Raw genomic sequence first — 22,969 nt, forward strand, 5'->3', positions numbered from 1 at the left:
TATAAAAATGACAAGACCATGTTTTATTCACTGAACAAGGATCCCTGGATCGTAGAGTCACCTAGTTAATAACTGTCCTAGCCTGAGCATGACCACTGAAACAGTATGAAGAAATAGTGTTCTTGTTGCAAGGTAATTCTACAGAAGAGAGAAAATTATAAAGGGTAGTTAATGAAACAATGAATTTTGATGTAAAAATGTGTTATAAAAATTTAGAAAATGGTGACGCTAAAAGCAAAGCTGACACAAGAGAAACCATAACATAAGAACAGTTTACCTTGGAATTTATTAAGAGGCTTTTGGCTGGTTCATCCATCCTAAATACCAAAAACTGCTAACCAGGTTCTCTGGTTAGAAAACTTTTCTTAAAATACTTTAAATATCTTCTTAGGTAAGCAGTCTTTCAACAGAGAGCTTTGTAAACCTGGAGTGGTGGTAGGGTCACATGGAGGATTTGGTTGAAATTAACCAAGCCCCTATCTGAAATAACATTTCAATGTGTATATAAATTCATGTTTGTGTTAGAAGTAATGCATTTTCTCTATTTTGTAGTAATCTGACAAGAAAGAGCTTCTTATTTTAAAAACCCAAATAGTAATAGCTTTGGTAAGATGAATAAATGATATTATTTTTCATGCTGAAGGAATTCAGAGACAAGTTTTTCAGAACTTCTCCAATTACTCTGAGAATTTACCAGAGAACTAGGCTCCATTTTTCTGCTTTACATTTTCAAATATTGTTTCCATCTTCCAGTTCTCTCATGGTCTCAAAATGGCTGCTTCAGTTCCAGACATTATATTCATATTTTGGATAGAAAAAGGGAAAAAGGAGCAGGTGCAGAGGAATATACCTCCCAGCTGAATAACTTTCTGGAAAAACTCATTCACTGGCTTAGATTTCACTGGACATGTCTGTTTGAAAGGGAGGATGGAAAGTGTCATTATTATCTGAGCACTTTAGTGATCCTGATAGTATAGAGTTTTTCGGGATTTGTTTCTGTTTTTACTAAGGAACAGGGACGAGTAGGTACTGGGTAGGCAGTGTGTATATCACTATATATATGTATTTTTTATTGTGTTTATTTCATTCAGTGCTATATTGCTGACACCTATCACAGTTCCCAGATTTCAATAGATTATAAAATCCCAATGAATTAACATACAAATATAGGGAACCAGCCCCCACATTACCCGTGGGTATCCTGAGTTCAGTGATGACAAAGGATTGAGAAAAAGACAGATTAAGAGTGAAAGTGGGTCCAGAGGGCCATCACTTATTACTGGAGTCAGTGAAGGCTCTGAACTCTGATCTTCCACACTCTTTATTGTTTACAATCACTTTAATCTGTAGGATAGGTGGTTGAGTGATGGTGGGGTGAGGGTAATGTGATAGTGGGGTAAATCACTGAGCTGGAACTGAATCATTTGAGCCAGAACTGGTGTGTCATTGTAAAGATTGATAACAGTGGTGATTTGGGAGTTTCACAAATCAAGAACATGTGGTTATCTTTAGCCTATTAGTTATGTGCAGCTGGTGGAATGCAGGCCTTACAAGGTGCCTACAAGTCTGGTTACGTCTTAGTGCTATGAAGGGGTTTTATGTCCTTGAGCACAATGTTTATGGTAACAGAGCCTAGGTCACCCTGCACTGGACCATGAGGCATGGAGAAGTTTGCCTCCCCAGTGGCCTCCCACAGTTTGCTGTGGTTTGTTTTTCTCAGTTTAAATGTTATTCATAACCAATTTATGTAGGCACTCTGTAAGTCCTTTCTCTTTTGCTGCTTCCCACACCATATAAATAAATTATGTTACAATATTTGTCTGTACTTTAACTGAGGTGTAGTTATGCAGAATATCTCTGCCATTGTTCTGGTGTTGGCTATTTCTCCTTTAATCATCTGGTGATGTCACTAAATGAACATCAACTATGTCTCAATTCCTGTCAATCTTCTGCTTCCCTGTGTGAATTTCAATAAGCTAATAGCGTATTGTACAAAGTTTTGACTTTAAAAGTGTAGAGTATTCACCAATTGAAATTCTATATCACAGGCTATTTCTGTTTCTATTTTCTAATGCACATCTATAGGCAAATACAATTTCAATTTTAGGCTAAGTTTTCCAATTCTGAAAGTAAGTCAAGTACTAGGGAAGATTTTTAAAGGCATTTTCTTTGATTCAGTGGGTTTGACAGGAAGAAAACAAATCCATCTCTTGCACCCAAAATTTTTAGTCAAAGCTCTCTTCCTGTGTCAATTACCTGCCAGCAGCAAAAGTTTAAAAAGTCTACTTGCTATCTAACAATAGTTTTTCAATTTTTATGCACATGTATGTGTAAGTTAAAGAAGCAGCAGCTAAATTAGCTTTTGTGAAAATTACTTCTTTTTCTCCTTTTTGTTTCTGGTCTGTCCACTTTTTGTTGGGGAAAATTTTTATATGGGTATATTGCATTTTGTAGGAGAATTTCCCCCTTATTCTCTATATTTCTCTATCTTTTAAATTCTGTTCAAGTAATAATAAAATAAAGAATATTCATATATACATAATAATGAATTTTAAGACCTGAACAAAATTTGTAATGGCTCAACATAGGTGCTGAAACATCACAGTACTATATCATAGCATTGTAACTACATGTACTAGACAGCTTCACATACACAATGGATTTGAATCCTTTTTGCCATGAATTCAGAAGTAATGAAATAATAGAGAAACTGAAAAAGCAAGATCAGTGAGTGAAAATAAATATAAAAAAGGGTGAATGTAAAGATGTTGAGAGATAATGAGATCCATGTAAACCTAACGACTTAGGCATTAGCTACAGAAATAGAGATAAGAAAGCAAAAAAACATAAGATATATGATTACCAAAAACTAAACTAGGTTCAGCAACATTGCCACTTAGTTCACCTGCGAATTTGCTGTTTATGTTATTTGTTGACTGAGGACGTAAGATCACGGTTTTAACTAAATGCCTGTCTCGGCTTTGTTTCTACTCAATTTTTGAAAAAAAAATTAAAGAAATTGTTTTACCAATAAGTAGATTAAAATATACCTTAGGTTTGATGTTTTGATGATCTCAACAACTTAAATCAAACTAATGGCAGAAAGCAGTTATTGAATAGGCATATTGTCTGTAACTCTAACATATTTCAATGTAGTGTGTGAGTTTGTTCCAGAGATGAAAATCAGTAGAATAGAAATTCATAGGCACATATATTTCTCATTTACTGATCAACTCCCATACCTAGAAAGTTTCCTGGCATATGGTATATACACAGCAAATATTTGGATAGATTGATTTATCAATAAAAAAATCATTTAATCCATCTAAAAGCAAAACCTAAATATTTATAATGTTTATATAAGGTTAAAAGAATAAATTGTCCACCTTAATTGAGAAAAATATGTACAATTTTAACTAGAAATGAAGTCTAGAGCTCAGAACCCTAACCATATCTATCACATTTATCTGTAGAAATTATCTAATTTTACCTTAAGGTATCAGTAGAAAATATTTGAAAGCATTTGGAAAACTTGCATATTATTCATTATATAATAAGAACTCAAATTTTTCTTTCAGTTTCTACTTTTAGAAATGCAATGAACTTTCTACTGTAACTCTAATTTAATTCATAATGTAAAGGGCTATCAATATTAACCTGGGATCTACATGATATAATAGAAAATATATAGGCTTTTGCATTAGACTAACCTAACTTTTAACTTAGTAGCTATGCGGCCTTGAATAAATTGTTTGGCCTATCTTAACTTGAACATCCACAAGTTCAAGTTAAGAAATATCTTAACTTAGTTAACAATATCTACATTTAATGTCAACTAATATGTATTACTTAATTCTAAGTACAATGGCCTAGGGAATAATACTTCAGCTGCTTGGCATGACTGAAGTTTCTGGCATACCTCTTCAATTGTTCTGAACTCCTTGCTGTTCTATTCCTTTATTCTACCAGGAAGTAAGGGAGCTACCTTCAGCTGAGGGAATTCCTGGAGAGGCATGCAGCTGTGAACCATGAGCACATACTGTGAATCATTAAGTACATACATATTAGTGTGGTTGTGAGGATAAAATGAGATGATATATCTAAAATGTTTAACATGATATTGGACACATACTAGATCTTTAAAAAGTGTTCTCCTTTAATTGCACCATGTGGCCAGAGCAATGCAAACTTGTCAAATTTCACACAATATTTTAGATAATCTGTTTTTAAAACCATAGAAAACATATATGAAGTTGCTGGAGGGCAAAAGGGTGATGTTACAATAGTAACTATGTTACTAATAGTAAAAGGGTTATTTTGTGAATTATCCCAGAAAGGAGGCAGGGGGCAGGGTAATGCCCCAAATTTGACCTGGATCTCTCATTAATTCTCTGTTAGACAAATAACAATCTGAGAAATTTAGTGCTATTTCACATGGGCACAAGGCAAAGATGATCTACTAGTGACAGAAATATGGTGTGCGGTGAATAATTTCACTACAGATTTTCTCAAAACATTTGCCTTTCTAGAGAACATATAACCTGTTAGATTCATTCATCCAGTCAATGACTACCTTATTTCAAGTTAACCAAAAGTGATGTGCTTACAATGGCAGAAATTAAGCTTAAAAATTGACATATTAATATTGAGTTATTCATGTTTTCCCTGATATGTATTTGCATTAGTAAATTGATTACATAAAATACACACATATACCTAACAAAATACTTTCAGAGAATGAGTGGATCAGTGAAGCATCTCTGTCACTTTGACACTTCACATTTTCCCCGTTTTCTATTCTAGATCAGAAAAAGGAGAGAAAGCAATAATATATTCATTAACTGCACTGCAGCGCATTTATAGCAGATGGCCTTTGGAGGGTAAATTTCAAAACATGTGCTAGAGACCACTGTACAAAATATGTGGTTGTCCTAATACAGAAACTGGTGTGAAGAATGGCAAATGCAATAGTTGTTCTTGGTGAAAAAGAAGATCATCCATTGTGAATCATGATCCACATTTAGTTTTCTTAAACTAAATGAAAAGGGAGCTGGATCACAATTCATTTAATTTTCATTTAGTTTAAGAAAACTAAATGAAAATCTCCCTTTTCATATAGTTTAGTGTAAGAGTCAAGTTTGCTGTCCCTTATCATTTCGGAGATTTCATAGCTAGGTAAAAAAGTACAAGATTTGTCTCACAATATCATCAAATATTATGATAATTCTTAAAAATTGTAATGAATCTTCTTTCATCATTCTTTAAGTTCTTAGAAAATTAAGATATTTGGGAATACATGGCAATGATAATAACTCACAGGTATTGCAATGTAGACAGAAGAAAAAAGAGGAAAATTGTGTATTATAAAAATTACGTACATGACAGCATTTGTGGATGGATGGATGAAAAGCTAGATGTACAGTGTACAATTTAAAATATTAGAAGCATTAAATGATCAAAACTCTAGTTAGGATATAAAATAAAATACAAATATACTTTATGTCTCTCAAAAGCTAATATAAGTAAATAACATTTAGGATAAAATGAACATCTTTTTGGTCTGCCAAATTGCCTGTTTGTTCAAAGTAATATAACAATTATCCAGATTTTTCAAACTCTAAGTTTGTGTACTGACTTCCACTATAAAAAATACTTCGGCATTACACTATTCTTTCAAAAATTTGCGAAGATATATTTTTTAATTCACTTTAAATCAATTTTCTTCATAATGTAAAGTTTGGCAGAATCATCTATATTGGTTAGTGCATGTTGAATTTACGCAACATTCTTTAAAAATTTTTTTTTGTGGTACAGAAACACATAAGAGAAAATTTACCATTTTAAAGCGTATACTTCAGCAGTGTTAATATTCACATTGTTGTGCAATTATCTCTAGAATTTCCCATATTGCAAAACTGAAGCTCTGTATCTGAGAACAACAATTTCCCATTTCTCCTTCCTCCCAGCTTCTGGTAACCGCCATTCTGTTTCTGAGTTTGACTGCTACCGTTGCCTCATATAAATGGAATCACATTAAGGGACTGTGTTAAGGAAAAAAAAACTGGTGTTCCCGGAGGCCTGGTTTCAAAAGCGGGAGTTTCCCAGTGATGCCTCCATCCACGCCCCCATCAGGGAATGTAAAGTTCTTTGCCTAGGTTTACCGCCCCAGGGCTAAGTAGAGGAATCCAGGTGGGCTTCTTTGTCCAAAAAACCCGCAGAAAGCTCTGGGAGAATGGGGTTCTGTTGTGGACCAAGCAGCCAATCTGGTATCAGAGTCAAAAAGATCAATCACTCCAGAGGAAGTTTGAAAGAACTCCTCTCATTGGACGAGAATATGAATGAGGCGGGAGTAACTCCTGGATTGAAATTCTGCTGCTCCTTGCGTCTAGGGATAGCCCCTCTATCCCCTCGGGATTTCCCCTCCCACAACAGCATAGGAGGTGTCTCTCTCTCTCTCTCTCTCTCTCTCCCCCGCTTTGGGTCCACAATAGTCAAATGTTAAGCTCACCACACCTCTGGGGCCCATTTCCCCATCTGGGTAAGATAGGCCAAGGACCTCTGATCAGGAAACTTCCGCTGCCCCCCTCCCCCCTCCTGTGGCTATAATATGGTATTTGTCGTTTTGTGATAGGCTTGTTTCGCTTACCATAATGCCCTCACAGTTCAATCATATTGTAGTATGTGAAAGAAAATCTTTCCAGAAAATCCTTCCTTTTTAAGGCTGAATAATATTTCATTGTGTGTAGACACCGCATATTGTTTAGCCACTTATCCAGGGATGGACATTTGTATGTTTCCACCTCCTGGTTATTGTGAATAATGTTGCCATGAACATGAGGATGCAAATATCTCTTCCAGACCTTTGCTTTCAATTTTTTAGATACTTAAAAAATTGGTCCCCTATGTCCATGGGTTTTCCATCTGCAGATTCAATCAACCATGGATCAAAGTGTTGGAAACAAATATTGCACCTCTGCTGATCGTGTCCAGACATTTTTTTTCTTGTCATTATTCCTTAAATGATATAGTATAACAGCCATTTACATTATATTGTGTATTATAAGTAATCTAGAGATGATTTAATGTATATGTGAGGATGTGATGGGTTATATGCAAATACTGTGCTACTTTATATCAAGGACTTGAACATTCACAAATTTTGGTATTCTCTAGAAGTCCTGGAATCAGTCTCCCACAGATACCAAGGGACCACTGTATATCCAGAAGTGTGACTGCTGTGTAACATAAAGTTACAATTTTAATTTCTTCAGGAACCACCATAGTGTTTTCTACAGCAGGTGCTCTATTTGAAAATTTCACCAACAAGGCATAAGATTTCTAATTTCCCCACATCCTCGCCAACACGTATTTTCTGTCCTTTTGATATTAACCATTCTGATGACTATGCAGTAGTATTTCACTGTGGTTTTGATCTGCATTTCTCTAATGGTTAGTGCTATTGAGCATTTTTTCATATGCTTGCTGACCATTTGTATATGATTCTTAGAAAAGCATCTTTTCAAGTCCTTTGCCTAATTTTTGATTGGGTTGTTTTTTGTTGTTGAGTTACAGGAGTTTTTTAAATACTCTGGACACTAACTTCTTCTCAGATTAATAATTTGCCAACATCTTCTCACATTTCATGTGTTGCCTTTTCAGTCTATTGATTGGATTCTTTGTTGTACAGAAGTTTTTTAGTTTATATAGTCCTATTTCTCTATATGTGCATTTGCTGCCTATGTTTGAGTATCATTTCCAAGAAATTATTGCCAAATTTAACATCATGAAGATTTTCATTTATGTTTTTTCTAGGAGTTTTATGGCTTGGGGTTTTACATTTAGGTCTTCAATGCATTTTGAGTTAACTATTGTATATTGTGTAGAATAAGGACTCACTTCATTCTTTTGCATATGCATATTATAATATTCTTTTATTCTTTTCTCCCTTTCACTGTGTATCTTGCCTCTCATTCAAACATTTACATGAATTTCTTTTTGCTTTTTTTTTAATCATCACCTGCAATTTCTCCTTGTTTTCTTTCTCATGCTTGGATCTACTGTTTGAAATATTACAATAAGACTCAATGAGAATTATAGTGGTATAACAAGCTAAGATTAGCACTAAGGTGGAGAATAAACAGAAGTAGATAAATACTTGAGACAATACTCCTCTCTGTTTCTGATAATATATAGAGAAAAATGCTTCAAATTTTGACATAAATAGAGAAGTATTTCTAGCAACATATTTTCTTATTGTTGCTGCCCCTCAACAGATTGCCTCATATGAGTCTCAGTACTTATAAAAAGTTATTTATCATTTATTTCTCACAGAAGGAAGTAGAAGATAGAAGACATATGATGTTTGATTTATTAAATATCAATACTGGTAAAATAAAGTTGAATTCTACATTGAAAAGAATGATAATGATTTTCCAGGAAAGTACCTATATAATTGCATGACCTGTTATGAGATTTGAGTTTATTCCAGCTTGTTCCATTATGTTATACAAATCCGCCACCAGGTAAAAATCCTATCATATTGCACAAAAGTATTGTAAGTTAATTAAAAGCAAAAACCCTGAAAATCTTGATATTACTACTTTTAAAATATCATTTATTGTCTCAGATGTATAAAGAAGTAATTATTATTGACACTTTCTTATCTTTTCTATGTGAAATCAAATTCTCTCCAGGGTACTTTATATAACTGATTAAAATGGTCTGTCGGTAGGCAACATTCTTCTTACTGTGACCAGAAGACTTTAAAATTGGTGGCAAAGGAATTTGGATATTCCCCAAGAAAAAGAATCACTGAATCGAGTATTTGAAGTTAGGTTTAATGGTCTAATTTCATGTGAAAATATAGGTGCAAGCTCAGACATATTTTGATACAAGTATCTGGGAACTAGATATTGAACTAAACAATTTACAGACCTTGGAATAAGTAGAAAATTACTCATGAAACCATGTTAAAAAGCAAATGTAAAATTGATCACATTGGAATAAAAATAATCATGACTAGAAAAGTATTTTCAGTACGTATGATTTATATATAAGAGAAAATTATTTTCTACATCTTGGATCACTTGTATATCATATTAACCTTTAAAGAGTTATTTTAACCTTCTCAAATTTATGTTATCATTTTAAGCAGATAAATGAAACAGTGACTTTATTAAATAAAGTATATCAAACTAGTGTTCTCTAAATCAAAGAAGGATAAAGGGGCTAAAACTGATGATAAAAGTCTAATGTTATAGCTCTCCAAGTTACTATATTCCACTAGACAATAGATCATTTTGTTAAAATACCGTATTCAAAAAAGTTTTTATTTTCTTCCTACAGTTTATTTAAGTATGTTTGTATGAAACCTCAAATAGTTCCAATATGTAGTATTAGTTACAACATTTGTTTAGGCCATACAATTTATCATGTTAGCAGGCTATGGGAAAAATAATTAATGCCATTTTGAATAAACAATTTCTCTTAGGACAGTTTACCAAAAGACAAGTAAACAAGCAGGCAAACAAAAGCCAAGTCTTCACTCAGATAAGAATTCAGTCTGTGATTTGTATGTGTGTCTTTTTATTAACCAAGACTTTAACTTGACTTAATGTTAAGATACCAAAGTCATGAATTTGATTTTGCTAAGAAAATACTTTCAAAGCAAACAGACTAGAATCCTGAGGAACTTTTATTAGTTTTACATGATATTGAGATAATTTTATGTGAGGGGTCCACTCACAAAATTGAAAATGTTAAAAAAAAATTTCAATTGGATTTTTGACCCTTTATAAGAGCATAAAATGATTTCATGTTATATTGTATACTTCTCACAAACCTTTTTAAAGCAATTAATGTGTTGGATTTTAATTCTAAGAACAGCATATCCAAAATGCTACTCTGTAGGTTATTTGAGTTCTCTCTGTCTAAATAAAATGATAGACTTTCTAAAAATTATTTTAGAAATTATATTATTATCATGAGTTGCAAGAGTCTTTCCCAAGTAGATTTCCTCAAAGGCTAAAGTCTACCCATGGCAATATGAAATAGTATCATTGTGATTACTCTAGACAAAGGTTATCTGCATAAATATATTCACCCAATAAAAACTAATATCCCACTTCCTTTTATGTATATGTGAGAGTTCCATTGGCTTCTAAACATAGAATAGCTTTTCATAGAATCATAGAATTTTAGAGCTGGTACAATTCCTAGAGATACCTCTAAGGCATCCAAGACCACAAAGCTCTAAAGGTCAAAAATCAATAAAATAAAGAACAAGGACGTAATATCAGTAATATGCAAAACCCAAAACTATTACATTGAAAGGACTGACAATAGACAAAACTCTTAGAAGAATGTCCAACGGGGGGAAGAAAAATAGAAAATCACAGATAAATAAAATACAAAATGAAAAGGAGGCATATTGTTCATACAGTGCAAGTTTTATGTCATAAGAAATACAATGAATAAGTTAATGTTATGAAATTGAAAACTTAGATGAAAAGAACAATTTCTTAGAAAAATATAAATAATCAAAATACATGCAATAAGAAATAACCCAATTTATCACTACCACTTAAGGAATTGAATTAAAAAAAAAAGATTTCCCCCAAAAAGATACATGGCCCAGATGGATTCATAGGCAATTAATACTAAACTTGATGAAATGGATAATTCATGTACAATTTGTGTGTGAGAAAATGGAAAAAGTAAAACTGCTCAACACATTTTATAAGGCTAATATAATTTTGATACCACTTGATAAAAAATATATAATACCTCAATTTTTAACCAGCCTTACTTGTAAGTAAAAACGTAAAAAATGCTATATATAATACTGTTTGAATCCAGATATCTTTATTTAAAATTCACCACTAAAAATCTATATATTTAATGTACTATACAAACTAAGACAAGAAGAACATATGGTAATCCTAAAAGAGCCTCCCTCATTAAAAATTTCTTCTAAAAGTTTTGCTGTTTTAAGTATCCATTCTGGGTAGACTATCAATGTTATAAATGCCTTTGATAAATAGTATTATAAAAGGAGACAGAAAGTGGTTTATTTTCACCCAAAATAATTAATATTTAAAATGGAATTTTAACTACAAATATTACTTTTGTGCTTTCCCAATCACTAAGTTCAGAATGCCACTGGGAAATTTCAAACAGGGTCTGAATTAAAATTTTAATTAATTAAAAAATACATTAGCAAAGCTTATAGCATTTTATTTAGATTGGCTGATAACCTAATTATAATTAGGATCATATTTTAAGAGTAGCTGTGCAAATTCAGGTTACCCAATAACTTTATAGAATTTAACCCTATTAAAAAAATCAAGTATACAGTTCTAACTAATGGAGTTGAACAATTAAAGTGGTTCAACTGATTAGAGGGAGCTCCAATCAGAACAGGAAAGCTCAAAAGTAAGCCACACCCCTCCTCCTTCTCATCCTTTTCTATACTAAGAAACTTAACTGGGTAACTCACACACAAGGTTAAGCCTGACTTATTTTATTCATCTAAATTTAAACAGTATCCATTCAGTACAATAAAAGAAAAGCTTTAAGTAAGTTTGCAAATCTGAATGATTAGGTTCCTGTGAGATGAGTGCTACTGGGTGGAAGGATTTGAAAATAGGTATTCAAGTCATACATTTGCTCCCACCAGTAGATTAAAAGGAGTTATCCTATCTTCATTGAGAACAGTCTGTCATAAAGATGCATGAATTTGCTAGGGGATCTTTATGAGCTAATTGATATTTCTTGCCTTAAGATATCATTCAGTTCCAAACTTTTGTGCAGATACATGTTCCTCATTCAGTATTGCAGTTTATGTAGTTTAATTTAGGTTTTATCCTTTTCAGACTAAAGCACTAGTTGGTTGCAGTTTTCCTTAACTATCAGTGGATTTAGCAATGATATATACACAAACTTAATTGCTTAAATACCTCACTAACGATTTTTTTTGACAATGTAATCAGAAGATTAAAATAAGGATGCAAAATTATATAGATAATAGTGTATGGATTCTATTGTTCACCACATGCAGGATGATCACATAGATGTTAATGAAAATATCTTTTAATTAACAGTATTAATGTATATATATTATGCCTCACTGTTTTTCTTTTAAAAAGTCTGAAAATATAAAAGCACTACATGAAATAAGACTGTATTTGCAAGATACAAATTACTTTTCCTCCTTAGAAATGCAATGTATTATAATTTTAATTTCATTGATGTGATGATTCCTTTTTAAAATTTAACTGAATGCTTTCTTTTCTTTAAACAAGGCTTATACGATACAAGATGATTCTTGCCCTTCTAGGAAGAATCGCCTACTGAAATGGAAGGTAAATTCTTTGGTCACTCACTAGCCTTGCAGTTGTCAACTTTATTAAAAATACATTTTCTTTAAAGAAGCTTCAGTGATTTCTGCAAATTATACAAATGACAAAAACATAAAGGAATTCAGTTTATCATATTAAATTGGACATTTTACAATTGCTCAGTCAAAAAGAATTAGATAAGAATTTTTCATTTTCAAAATTATACACACATAAAATAGAATTATAGACACATATTTACAGATCTACAGAAGAATGGGACTGTCTTCTGAAATTATAACTTATTTCTTGTTTAGAAAATGATTTGGATTATTTTGAAACAAATGAAAGATAAATATTGGAGATATATATATTTAGCTGGTTTTCTGAAAATGTTCAATAGAATGAGCATCTCTTAAATGAGCATCTTTGGCTAAATGGTTCCACATCTACAATCTTCATATAGTAATGGTAAAGATTGCATAGTGTTTATTACAGCTGTAAACATTTAATGGCTGATAATTAAACATCATCCATATTGAATCTTGCAAGATTTAATTAAACATAGCACACTGCAGATGTGAAATTTAAATTGCTATTTATAATTACATGTGAATCACAATTCCTTACATAGTCACATGGGATTCTGAAAGATGCAATTTCCTCTTATTTTAAACAATTTTAGTTTTGAATTCCTTACTTCATTTTTTAAATTATGGAGCATTTGACAACAGACAATATAATAAATATGTCAAATGTGTTTATGAATGTTGGTCCTGAGTGAAGGAGCATTGTCTCAGAACTGTTTATTTAGCATTTTTGTCCAAAGGTATAGCAGAAAAGAAAAAAAGAAGAAGAAAGAAAGAAAATAGAAATAGACCCTCACCTAATTACAAATAATTCAAATAAAGGAAAAATGGGAACTAGCCCAACTTTATCATTAGATGAATAGAAGGCTAGAAAACAAAAGTAAAAAGGATTTTATTTTTCTTTAGCTTTAGCAGCATATGTAACTCATGTATTTGCATATTATTGACAAAAAATCAGTGAAGAACATTAGCGTACAAAATTGATTTAAAGGGAACATTTAAATTTTCATATGGAAAACCTATTAAATACTGAGAAATTGTCAGCCTTCTTTATTCCTATTGAAAATGTCTTTTATATTTTCATCCGTACAATGTATAGGAAATGCAGTGAATGTGGAGTATTTTATAGTTAATTATATAGATTAATTTATTGCATATAATATTTAATACACCATTCATAACAGAAATTGCATAGCATCTTATTTGTGCTATATTTCTCTATTGGGTGGGAAAACAAAAATGGAATGTGCCAAAGACTAAATTCAGTTTGCACCATTTTCCAATCCTGTGTGTCTGTAATGTTTCAGTATCACAAATGTTTACAATGAGAATCTTGTCAGTGAGGACTCTGAGACCAGAAAGGCAAATGGGTGATGTTCAAGAGACTAACAAAGAATTCCTTGAAATTCCATATTCCTCATCTCCACAAACATAAAGAAAGGCACAATTTCTTTTTAGTAAATTATGGGAGTGAATTACACCCTAATATTTAAAATAATTATCCTGGCTATTCTTGATGAACACTTCTCTTGTCACTATTGTGTTACAAAGAGCTACCAAATTAAAAAATCTGTAGGTGGGCCGAGAAGAAACCATAAATAACATATTCAACAAAAAATAATTTTTTGGATCATATATGCTTATTATATGCATATATAGTACTGTAATTGTTTATGGCATTTTAAAACAGATAAAACAGTCTCGAAGTTATTCAAACAAGATTCTGATGAAGAAAATAGATGGAACCTAGCAATGGAGCTGTCCAGGGCTCCATATGCATTGGATAGTTTCTTATTTACATGTCGCTCATGTTTATGCATGTTCAGAAGAATACAGCTGCTACCCCATTCTCCAGAAATCACAGACACCGGTCAAGTCTACAAATAGCCACATTTGAGCTTGTAATGTATTTATCATGAAAAGCTAGAAGCTCTAATGGTAGGGAAGGGGAAAAGCAGCACAATTTGCTTTGAAAAGATGACATATTTTTCAAAAAACAAATACTGTATATTCAATTCAGCTCCTTTAGGTGCTTTCGTGTTATAGGAATTCTGCTGGTGATGAAAACAGCATCCAGCCAATCAAATGGTGGTACCCTAGTGCCATCCAAAGTAGAAGCCTAGTGTTTAAAATAGCCCTGATGAATTATTCATAGAGCTGATGTTTATGCAAATTAGAGAATCATGCATCCACCTGACCACCAAGGGAAGAAAAAAACATAGGGGAAAAAAAAAAAAACCCATCATGTTTTTAGCATTCTCCAGAACCTATGTAATCAAATGATAATATTCTTTCATTAAATGCATCAAGGAATTACAATCCTTACCTGGTTAGTTTGTAGGGCCTTCAGATTTTCTGGATGAAATAACTGACTGTGCGTGCAACCAATAAAACTGAACTGAAAAGCTGATTAAGGGCACTTACTTAATGCAAAGCCACTTACTGAATATTCATATGATGCCTGTGTTTATGCAAATTAAAGCAAAAGAAAGCCCATGGGGATTGGTTGCCATAGCCCACAAATACTGTGTACAGCAGAAAATATAGAGAATAGTGACAAATAAATCTTGAAATTCATAGCTTTGAAGCAACAAAGGAGAAATGGTAAAATATTAAAAAGCTGAGTGAATTACAGTTTTAAATTGTTTTTATTTAATCATATTACTTTAGAACTATCGGCTATCCCTACCGTGTAATGATCTGTAATTATCTTAGTGCCAAAAGATATCTTCACTTTTGTTTGTCAGCTTTATTTATCCTTTAGCCATTCATATTAGCAGATCTCTTAAGCATAGAATACTGAAGAAACAATTATGATAAAAATATGATTCAGTACAATAATAACCAAACACAGACCTATGTGTGACACTATACTGTCTTTTATGTAAAGATTCTTCACTGGTAAAACCTTACTAAGAAGTGTCAATGGAAGACTTCCAACATGCCGAGCACCTTGCTTTCTCAATATTGATAGATATCTGCTTCATTTGGTATGCAGATTATTTTGTATTTGATAAGATACTGTGAATCTTTTGGCCAAGAAGATTTTGCCACATGCAGTTTTAAATCCCAAGAATTTTCACTTTTAGAACTCAAATGCAATAATGTTCTCTAAAATGCATGCTAATATGTAGTGTCCTAATCACAAAAAATGGTGAATCCTCATGTATGTACTTGAGAACTAATTACAGACATTGACATGTTTCACAATATTTAAAGAATACAATGCATATCTGGCATAAAATGCTTTACATTACTAAGAAGGATTTTCACTTTTTATTTCTTGAATAAGAATCAGAGATGGCTAAAAATGCTGCAATGTATCTTACAGGTTTTTTGTTTGCTTTTGTTCATCTCTTTGTTTTTTATCACTTTCATTCAAAGCTTCAAATATAAGAGAGCAATATTCTCCATGGCAGTTACCACTGACTGAAGAGTGTTTGTCATTTTCCAATGGTTTCCTAATAATTCTTACATCCTCATTCCACAATGACTTTGGTCCCCCTCAGATAACATAATGATGTTTCAAGCACTTTTAGGAAATAATATTTAAAGTAATTTAAGCATCTATACAAAACTGATTACACTTTTCATAAATGCAATAAAGACCGAATCCAATTCCTGGACATTGTTTTCCTTGAAGAAATTTAAGAGAGATTTCTTTGTGGCACCTTATGCTTGCCTAATTACAGCTTTCATGGTTGCAAATAATTTCCTTTCTTGTAAAGTTGCTCTTTGGCTTTCCATGACAGTAATCCTCACAGATGTATATTTACGTGCATACACATACATTTTCTATAAAAGATATTGTAGTTATTTAATCTAATTAATGTCTCCTTAAAATTCTCTTTTGCTGAGTTTCAGAATTGACTTGAAACACACTGTAATCAACATATCTAAAATTAAGACTTAAGTTGTTAAAATTTTAGAAGCTGTGAATTTCCATTTTTGTAATTGGTGATTTCTTTCATTTAATTAATTATTATATTCATACATAGCTGTTCATACAAAATACAGAATAAAATGAATGTATAACTAGTAGTACACCTTCCTTTATCATTTTGCAATTCTTTTTCTTCTATTGATTTACAAACTTATTATATAGAAGGTAGACTAGCAATTTCTTAAAATTTCTAATTAAAGAATCTAAACTAAAAGCTTCTGAGAAACAATGTTTAGGTTAATCAGCAAACACTTGGCATTTATTATGGTTTTCTATCACTATAAAAATTATCCACTTTTGGAAAACTCAATTTTTTAAACATCAAAATTTTCCAACTTTCAAATCAAAATTCAAACACAAGTTTTACCATGACTAGCTATTGCTTATTTAAACAACAGTGACCATGCTTCAGGCTTTAATAAAGCTAAGGCTCCCTTCAGAAAGTTATTTCTATTTTCAAAGAAAACATACTCCCTTCCCTACCCCGCCCTGCACACGCACCTTAAATGAACTGCCAGAGGAAAATGCAAGGGGTGTCATTAATGTCATCCTTTGTCCGATTTTTGATATCATTAGTGGATTTTTTCCTTTCCTTTCTCGAATCGAATCTCTTAATCTCTGGCCCTGTACAACTCTGAGGTATTTCTGACAACTTTAAAATATTTATAAACCAAATACAAACTGCTATAGGCCATGGTTGCCTCAGACCTCTTATCCTGTATCTGTGCAGGGCAGGAGTCACTTAGTCAATGAATTCGGTTCTATAAGAATCAAAATCATCTATTGCAGATTAAATAAATCAATGCATTTGAGATTGAGTCAACTGGGTTACATTATGAATTTATAATTTTCAGGTTCATAATTCATTCAATTTTCTACTCTTTGGGCACAACAAAATCCTAAAGGACTATTTATAAATTCTTATCAATGTTTCATGAAAAGGTAAACTTTAGTCCATTTGCCATTTATGTTAGAAGTCTGAACTCTTCTGAAGCCAGCTCATTTGGACTTTAACCAATTCAAAAATGTGAATAAATATATAGAGAGATTCAACTAAAACTCAATCAATCGGGTGAAACTGGTAGTCTTCTATCTCAGATGTAAAATTTGTCTGGTCTATACATGTTTTTAAATTAAAACTAGCAGTCAGTATTTAAAATTACAGCATTTTACATTTTAAAACTCCAGAATTTTCTGTTTCTCTTGGAAAATCAGGGCTGATATTCCCAGTAGGTAACAAACCCCTGGAGCCAGGTAGAGAATTCCCCTCCAAGTGAGTCCTGAGTCCTCCCTTTGCCAGGAGTACTCACCAGGACACTTCTGTCTTTTATGCTATCCTTGAAGGTATCTGATTTTGTGACCTACTGGCATTTGAGTTGGATTTGTGAAATCTGGGGAGTGCTAAATTTTGACACTGTTTTAAATCCACTGACCATGTGTGATTTATGTATTTTTATTCTATATAAATATGTTTATAAATCTATTGTTCAAGTAATTCAGAATAAAAGGTAACCCACACAAAGAATAGGCTGCCCTAAGTAGCCAGGCTGCTTCTGTGTGTACTTTTTAACAATTCTGTATATACCAGGTATTATCATGCTATCCTTTTAATAAAAAACATAAACAAAGCTTCTCTGATAGAAAAGTCAAATAAAACATCATATTTACAGTTTATTTCTTTAGAGCATACTTAAAAATACACGTATATGCAACACAACACACTTACACACTCTTATGTACACTAGGTATATCCTTCACTGTTAAAAACATCCTTTTCAGAAATAACTTTGAAGAGAGAATCCTGGGTTCTTTTCTCTTTTCTCCTTGCTTCAATGTTCAAAGTCCTCAATTTTCTAGAACATATCTGGTTTCAGCAGAGATCACAGTCCTCATAGTTCTCCTGCTAGCTTTCATGCTTTGTACCTAATATTCTACCTTTCTAATTTGGTAAGAATGCAGAAAAAGAGTTCTGGGACACTCCTGAGAACTGCCTTATTCTCACCTCCATGTAGTCCCCACACCAACCAAGATTATGATTACTTGAGTTCATATGAACCCTTTGGCAAAAATCTTGTGATCTTCTAGTCCAGTCACAAGAAGACAATTGTTCTGTCTATCTCTAATAAAAAACTATTTACTCCACAACATTAACCTACAATAATTAATAATGTTTAGGTGTAATTTACATAAAGCAGGATTTCTATCTTGCTTGAGTCCTTAGCAAGCATTGCCCACAAGGGTAAGCAGGTACACTTACAATTAGATAATGCCACTCTTTTTTTTTTTTTTTTTTTTTTGAGTTGGAGTTTTGCTCTTGTCACCCAGGCTGGAGTGCATTGTGCAATCTCAGCTCACTGCAACCTCAACCTCTTCCTCCCGGGTTCAAGCAATTCGCCTGCTTCAGCCTCCCAAGTAGCTGGGATTATCACCACGTCTGGCTAAGTTTTATATATATATATATATTTTTTCCCATTTATTTATTTTATTGCTTTTTAGGTTTTGGGATACATGTGAAGAACATGCAAGGTGGTTGCATAGGTACACACGTGGCAGTGTGATTTGCTGCCTTCCTCCCCATCACCTACATCAAGGGGAGAGATGCCAGATATAGTTTTTTATATTTTTAATAGAGATGGGATTTCATCATGTTGGCCAGGTTGGTCTCTAACTCCTGACCTCAGATGATCCAACCGCCTTGGCCTCCCAAAGGCTGGGATTACAGGTGTGAGCCTGTCCATTACCATTCTTTAATAAGTCGATTCAGTCAATTATTTTTTCTGAAATAAATATCTGTCTTCATAAAAAGAAAATATTTTAAATCAACTCAAGGAAACTTAACTGCTTCTTGAATGTTTTGTTTTTATTACATGTAAAGATGGGAATTTAGTGCACAGACAACTAGTCCTTCTCTACCCCAAATCAGAAAATAGGTAAAAAAAAATTCTTCCTTTTTTTTCCTCTTCCTTTAGGTTGGTATGCACTGACCCTACGTCATATCTTTAGAGATGCTTACAATGTCCAGATCTTCTGGGCAACATTCTTTGCTCTTGATTTTGTTTTCTCTAGTTGATGTCTGGTTCATTGAAATTATCTGATAAATTCATCTGAGCAACAGTTTAACAGATAATAAAAGTGCCAGTGGTAGAGACAATTAGGTTCAAATGAACCTTCTCTCAAAACACCCCTCAAATCACACTATAGAAGCAAGTCTCTGCCAAGTCAGTATTGCTTCCAGTGGCACATAATTTAGCTCTAAACCAAAAAAAAAAAATAGGTACTGTTAGAGTAAATTCATTTGAAAAACTAACATTTAAAAACACAGTACCAATCTAATTTTAGTGAGGGTATGAAGACTCTATTTTATGGCTTGATTTAACCTATGGTTTAATATTAGTATAGGTATTATTGTTGCAGCCTAAGGTCTCATTCCCAAAGATAATTTCTGAACTTAAATATTTTAGAGCACAGAATAGTGTTTGGATAAGAATATTTGCAGAATACTAAACAGCTATTGTCTTAAGGTTAATGCTCCACTATGATGTATCTGTAGTGTCTGTAAAATCTGCTTTGCATTATGATCTTCCCATTTTCATTGCAATAACTCACAGCCTTCCAGTCTATATTTTTTTCTTTCTCAGGATTTAATTAGTTGGCTCAAAGGTTTCATTTCCAAACATTCTTTTTGTTATATTGGTGATTCTCAATTACACTTTATGTACCTTCCAGCATTCTGGACTCAAAGTCTTTAAACATCTCCATTTCCATTTCCGTAAATTTCAAACCTAGTCATCACCTGGAATATTTTGGCACCTTTTTTTGTGAACAAAAATTCTCATCTCAAATCTTTCTCCTATATCTATGAGCTTTTGCCTCCCTTCCATTCCATCCCATATCCTCTCTTCCATTTAAGCTTCTTTTCCTCTCATTGCATCTAGTATATTAGACCTTTCAGTTTTTATTTTGCTCTGTGTCAGTCTCAATTCCATATCAGCCACAGTAAATGTGCTATATCCCCTTGACTATCCACTTTAAGAGCTCTTTCCAACCTATTGAGTAATAAACCCAACATCCATTTACTTTACTCCCATTCCCATATAGTCAGGCATATGAACTTTGAGTTCTTTTTTTTCTTCCTTTTTTTCGAGTGCAGTATCAACTCATATGATCACATTCGATCTTGAACACTGCAATGAGCTAAAGGACATCCAATAACTTCCTTTGTATCTTTTACCCCCAAATTTCTTCAGGCGCCACTCTTTCCTTCAGTCCTTGAATCAAAGGGAGATTTCTCTCTTCCTGCCACAGACCAACTCTGATACCAAAACCAATAATAATAATAATGTTTAATATTTATTGAGAATGTATGCCAACCACTGCACTAAATACTTTTTCTAAATAAATTTTTATTTTTTTGAAGTTTAATAATCCACTTCTGTTTTAATAGCAATATAATAATGCTGTTTCAACTTTATTATGCAAGCAATGATCTAAGTATGTTCCACGTGTATGAATTCATTTAATATTCCCAATAACCCCACATGGCTAAGGAAGTTACCATTCTCTTTTTACATGCAAAGAACCTGAGACTCACAGAAGTCACACAGCTGGTCAACAGAGTTTGATTTCTAAACCAGGCAGTATGCCTCCAGAGGCCACACTCTCAACCAATGGGTTAAAGCTTTCTCCTTTCTTGTCATTATCTGTAAGTTTAATAACTTTAATCTAATTGATTTATAGAAAGGTTCCTGCTATCAACATAAAATGTGCATTCTTTTAAAACACAAGAAAATTTAAAAGTTAACCATTTGGCCTCAACACAATCCCATTCCAAAAATGTAAGCCATGCAGATGATAACATTAGCAACAATGCAATAATAATGGTAACTAATAATAAAAATTGCTAAAAATTCATCTGCCATGCACTTAGAAGCAACTCACGTTAAAGAAACCCACAAAAAATTATGGATAATAATGGAGTTGCATCACAGCAAATTTAACTTCTGTGTATTCAACTATACTTTCCTATAAGAGAGAAAAAGGGAGAGTGAGATATAAATAAATAGAGAAATAATGTGGATAATTCTGCCTGCTGTTCCACTCGAAGAGAAGATGCATGTGAAAAGGGAGAGTTGTTCTGCTCTGTTAGCTTTGGTGTTCTTCGTGATGCAAATATTACATCACAGCGAAAAGGCATATGTGTTTTTGAAGATACATCATGATGCCTTCCACTTTCAGTAATGACAGAGTAGGAGGTAACTTGACCCTAAACACTAAGTGAAGCCAATCAGAAGAGGATTTACTGTGAACCTGGTTAAGCTTAGATTTCAGGGCTCTTCACTTGCATACTTTCTCCCAAGTCCCCGCATCTAATTTTGTATTATGTTTCTTAAAGAAAGACTCACAAGTTGTGTCAGCTTCAGTCTCTACAATATAGGACAGCCACTAAAAACAATTAAAAATTTAAAAATGATGGTGAGGAATAACCATGTCAAGATCTAGGAAAATATACAAATCCAGGTAAGTGGCTGGGCCTGGTAATGGTAGTTCATGCCTGTAATCCTGGCGCTTTGGGAGGCCAAAGTGGGAGGATCATTTAAGCCCAGGAATTTGAGACAAGCCTGAACAACAGAGTAACACCTCATCTCTGCAAAAAAGTTGAAAAATAAGCAGGGCATGGTGGCATGTATCTGTGGTCCCAGCTACATGAGAAGTTGAGGCAGGAGGATAATTTGAGCCCAAGAGGACAACGCTGCAGTGAGCTGTGTTTACCATACCACTACACTCCAACCTGGGTTACAGAGGGAGACTGAGAAAGAAAGAAAAAAGCAGAGAAAGGAGAAGGAGGGAAGGAAGGGAAAGAAGGGAAAAGAAAGAAGGAAAGAATGAAGGAAGGAAGGAAAGAAGGGAGGAAGGGAGGGAGGAAGGGAGGGAGGGAGGAGGGAAGGGAGGGAGGGAGGAGGGTAGGTAGGGAGGGAGGGAGGGAAAGAGGGCAGGCAAAACAAAAACAGGAGAAATCCAGGTAAGCCAGGTCTTCAGGGCCACTTCTGTGCAGGAAACATGCACAGATCTAGAAGGAACATTGAGAAGCTAAGGAGAACCTCTGACAAACTCCTTGATCTAGAGCAACAAAAGTGGAGTCCCAGCCTTGGCAAGGGAGGGTGCTCATGGTAAACAACTTTTAAGGGTCACACACTCATAGTAAAAGTGAACAGAAAGTAATGTAATGCAGCTTTGCAAGCACTGCAGTCAAGCTCAAAGTCATCTGGAGACACAGAGAACCTTAAATCTTGAAATTAACTTAAGGTCATTTGTTTTGCTAATGCCCCAAAATACCTGAAAAAAGCAAAAGAAAATTCCCCCTGAAGGAAATAACCTTAAACTTCAAATTATTTCTACAAATGTATTTTTTAAATAAAATATCTGGCACACAACTAATTATAAGCAAAAAAGACAGTCTAGGCAAACAATCAACACAATAAACAAGAGATTCATAAGCACTCTAGTCAATGGAATTACGAGGAACAGGCTGTAAAATAATGATGACTTACTATGCTCTTAGAATTAAAAGCATAATATCCAAATATCTGCTAAGAACTAGAAAT

The sequence above is a fragment of the Sapajus apella genome, unplaced genomic scaffold (genome assembly GCF_009761245.1).
Source record: "Sapajus apella isolate SASKATOON/1434 unplaced genomic scaffold, GSC_monkey_1.0 scaffold1, whole genome shotgun sequence".
NCBI classification, from domain to species: domain Eukaryota; kingdom Metazoa; phylum Chordata; class Mammalia; order Primates; family Cebidae; genus Sapajus; species Sapajus apella.